General features: G+C 35.7%; 1 pseudogene; it reads right to left on the reverse strand.

Annotated features, from left to right (window-relative positions):
- Window positions 1–3845: 3845 nt before the first annotated feature.
- LOC118622973 lies at window positions 3846–4472 on the reverse strand (annotated as a pseudogene).
- Between the last annotated feature and the right edge of the window lie 396 nt (window positions 4473–4868).

Below are 4868 nucleotides of genomic sequence, written 5' to 3' on the forward strand. Positions count from 1 at the left end.
ATATAAATTAAAGAAAATGTGTACAAGATCTATGTATAAAAACTATGATATTCAGATGAATAACATAAAATAATTAAATAAATGGAGCTATTTTCCATGTTCATAGGTAGAAAAACAATATTGTCAACAAGTTTTCTCCAATTTGATTTATAGATTAATGCAACCCCAAACAAAATCTCAACAAGTTATTTTATTGATATTGATAAACTGATTTAAAGTTCATATGAAGAGGAAAGAGTACTAAAATAACTAACTTAATATTGAGGAGTAAGAACAAACTTGGGAGAATGAAACTATTCAACTTCAAGACTTAATATAAGGCTATAGTACTCAAGATAGTGTGGAACTGGCAAGAGAATAGACAAATATCAGTGGAACAGAACAGAGAGCCCAGAAATGGCCCACATAAGTATAGTCAATTGATCTTTGACAAGAGACCAAAGGCAATATACTGAAGATAATCTTTTTCATAAATGATACTGGATGCCCGGCTGGTGCGGCTCAGTGGTTGAGCGTTGACCCATGTACCAAGAGGATGCAGGTTTGATTCCTGGTCAGGGCCCAGGCCCAGGTTGTGGGCCAAATCCCCAGTGGGGTCACGCAGGAGGTGTTCTCTCTCATCGATATTTTTAGCGCTCTCTCTCTCCCTTCCTCTCTCTCTAAAATCAATAAAGAAAATTAACATAAATAAACACTGGAACAACTGGACATGCACATGCAAAAAAAAAAAATGGATATACATACAGAAAATGTACCCTTTACAAAACAAAATATCAACATGGATCATAGACCTAACTATAAAATGAAAAACTGTAAAACTATAAAAATGATTGTTGAGCTCCATCCAATGATTTTGATGTTATTCAGATTATAAAACAAAACAGAAAGCATGTAGTCAGTGACTTACAAGATGGTTATTAAAGTCAAAAGCCCAGCTTCTCATCATTCTTACAGTTCAAACTCATGTACTGTCAATTGATTGGTAAGTGGTCTCTGCTCAGTGATTTTCGCAAATTATCATGACAAGTGTATTTAGAAAACCATAGTAAATGAATTAGTTATGTTATCTAGTTAGTATTCCATTTGAGAACTAGTTAAAATAATGTACAAAGTTAGAGCAAATGGTAGATACCTTTTTAAACTTTATTTTCAAACTCTTTGGATAGTTATTTGAATTTTGTAAAATAAAAATCTCAGTATGCTTTAATAAATTTTTTTCTAGTTTTGTTCGTTTCTCTATGAGACACTATTATGTTTATAAACGAAATGTAACTGGAAGGTTACAGATGTCATTATGATAGAAAAGGCCATAAAAATCAGCTTTAATTGCTTATTCTCTAGGTTGCACTTACGAATCTGACTATAGTGTTTTCCCTTTAGCTTTGGGTGGACAATTTCATGCACGATGTCAGATCACAGATTTTACATGAACTGAATTATGGAGAAAATATTCATTGTTGTGTGTGTATTTTATATATCGTGCTCTTGATAGTTCAATATATCATGATACCCTACAAGGCAGAATTTAGGAAGAAGCCTAACCTGCTTCAAACATCTCACTTTTTAATTTACATTAGTGACTAATTTTGAGATTCAAAGTCACATGTCAGAGTGTATTTTGTGTTGTTCTTATTCTGATAAGGAGCTATTTGACATTTTGAAAAATGACCTCCATGTTATCAAAGTCAGAATATAATAGGACTTTTTAATGGAAAAAATATAAATGCCTTTTTATTCAATCTATTGGTTTTTTTCCCTAATAGGTCATTAAATGAGCTGCAAATTTCAGCTAAGTTTAACTTAGTTTGCTCAGTGCACTTGTCTTCAAATATTTCTTGTAATAGCATGAACAAGGCAATCAGACACTCAAAGCCATAGCCTACTACCTGACATGATATGATATGAATGAAATAGATATTACATTATACATATGAAAAATTATTTCAAAGGTAAATTCAATTTTATTTTTCTTAGGAGCTAGTGCTTCAAATAAGTATACTATTGAAGATGGAATACAGTATTGCAACATAAATTGAAGTATGAAAAATTATCAAAAGCAGGAAAAATCTTGTAAAAATAAAAGATGGTTATAGTGAAAAAGCAATAAAACGTCTGTATATGTCCTTCTTTCTTACATGTGTAGTAATTACCTTACAGGATTAATCATTTATGTCCATACAGGCTTTCTTTTGTTTCTCTAACATACTAATTCAGTCACTACACTTCCCATCCTCATGAAACTCTCTTTCATACACATGTACACATGGCTTGCACTATCACTTTCATTAGGAATCTTCTCAAATATCTTTCTATTACTGAAGTCTTCTTTACCAGCTTTATGAAAAGAGAAGTCCCAACAACATGATCTTCTTTATTCCCATATTTTCTTCCTAGAAGTTATCCCTCGATAACTTCTAGTTATCGCTTGTATACAAGTATAGCTCTCCCACTAAAATATAATCTTCATGAGTGTGGGAACTTTATGCTTTTATTCACTGTTGTTACTCCATGTTCTATAACAATACCTGGCACTCAGCACTTAGTGAACTTTTTATTTTATTTTTTATGAATGGATGAATCAAACCTGTTGCAGTACACCAAGGATGATGTGGATAGATCAGGATAGGAAACAAAGCTACTAGACTGTATCAGAAACAACGGAAGGCCATACTTCCAAGCCTTGCAATTTCAATTTGACCTAACTTAAATATTTTTGTCCCATTATTTTACAGCAAGATTTTTGTTCAAAAGGTCTGCAGGTATTAGCAGGCTTTGGATTTTGAAGGGCAAGTGAGTGAAGAAACTGACAAAATGTTCCAGTTGAAGACTTCTCCCACCATGTCCCTTTAAAGACCATTTGTGAGGAGAGAGGTTAAGCTTTTTAAAATTGAGTTTATTATGTGCTAGTTCATTGTGGGTTTGGTGATGAGAAGATAAAGTATTTAGCATCTGGTGATTTCTCTCAGATTAAGGAAAGAGAAGATATTGTAAAATAATATTAGTAAATGGAACGTCAAGTTTACTAGATAAGTATAATTTCCACATTATATTTGAATGTGCATTATATTCTAATAATGCACATGTAAAGTTTTTCATTATTAAGAGTTAAACCTGAGCCTAGTGGGGTGACTTTTCTCTGACATGTTTTCAGGAGAGAGCTGCTTGGGTTTGTCTAGGGGAGGAGTTTTAACTAGTGAGTAACCATGGACAGAGGAGCGTGTGACAAAGTTGAAGTTCTTTGCAGATAAGTGGTTATGTAATAGACCATGGCATCTGAAATGGAAAAGGGGAGAAGTGAAAATGGAGAAAGCTAATACATAGCGAAGATGTTAATTTGAATCTGCCTCCCAAACCCATGCTATTTGACCATAAGTATGGTCTCAAAGAAAATATCTACTGGTTATTGTTTTAACCCCTCACAAAATAATTTAAAATGTACTTTTATAAATATGAAAAATTATTTAAAGCATTACTTACTAAGTTTGTGATATATTTTAACTTTATTCCTAAGCTCTGGATAGTGAAGATAAGTAAGACTCTCAATCCCTTAATGATCTCATAGTCTAATGGGAAGAACAGACATGTAAAGAAATTATTTAAAATATTTAGCATCTTATAAAAATGTAATAGAATGCAGAGAAAGAAAAATGGCCATAAAATCCTCCCTGAGTAATAGCTAACACAATATACACATAGTTCTGTTAAAGGAAAGTGTGGTGTTAGTAAGGGTATGCATTTAAAAAGCTTTCAAGTATTTATGATTCATTTGATTCAGGAATAATTAGGAACTGTTTAAAAGCATTGGCTTTTAGGAAACATTATAATCCACGACTGTGCTTGGTCCCTCAGTCATGGACAGGGACCTTGTAGGCCACCATGCTATTCACTTTGTGGATGGTAGTGGTGAAGGAACATAAAAGGACTTGCTCCGAATTGGTAATGAACTGTGGTCCCGACTCTTTCTACTTTTCAGGTACAACTAAATCTTTGTCTGTGTAGATCAGCAGATCTACATAGAAATGAACAGGAAACTTCTAGCAGGGGCAGAAAGGTCATGGTGTCTGTGATCTGCTGGATGACTGAGCGGATTTCATCTTGGATAGCTGTCTGAGACTTTTCTCTGGGTGTACTATCCTCTTTGGCAGTCTTCTCACACTCAAAGTCAAACTGCCATCTCTTGAGGACCTTCCCATTTTCAGTGTTCACGATGACCACTACTGTTTCTGCACCAAGCACTCGTACAATCAGTCTTTCAGTTGTTCCACCACATTGTTTAGGTATCTCATGAGGTCAGGATCAGTGGTTACAAGCAGGGTGAGTCCATATTTCTGCTCGTGTAAAGGTTTCAGCTGGATAAATGCCCCCGCTGATATAAGATATAAAATGCTGTTGTTGCCAAATGAGAACTCGGCCATGATGTCGGTGCTCCCGCGCAGGGTGATGCCCCGCTCCCGGGCCAGCTGCCGCACCATGGCCAGGCCCTCAGCCACAGCACAGCGCGCCTGTCGCACACAGAGACCACACACGGCCCATCAGGGCTCACAGCAGCTCCCGTCACTCGTTTCAAAAATGAGGACCACGCCAGCTGTATGTGTGTTCTGTCTCACTGAGTGATTTTTAGATGGAGAACTTTACAGTATACTTTACTGAGCTGTGCGCCGTGTGCCAGTTTTGGTACCTCTTTGGCTTTCCATAGGGTTGATGTCATTTTTGCACACTGTTCAAAGGGAATCAGCAGATTACAAAAGCACTGTCAATCCCTTTGAGGGTGGTAACTGGAGATAGAAAGCTTTTGTTATAAAGCTAAATGCCTTCCTAACCCAGACCTCTTGGTGAAGTAGTTTGACTCAGAGTGTAGGTCAGTGTGA

This window comes from Molossus molossus, unplaced genomic scaffold (genome assembly GCF_014108415.1).
Source record: "Molossus molossus isolate mMolMol1 unplaced genomic scaffold, mMolMol1.p scaffold_m16_p_9, whole genome shotgun sequence".
In the NCBI taxonomy this organism is placed as follows: Eukaryota; Metazoa; Chordata; class Mammalia; order Chiroptera; family Molossidae; genus Molossus; species Molossus molossus.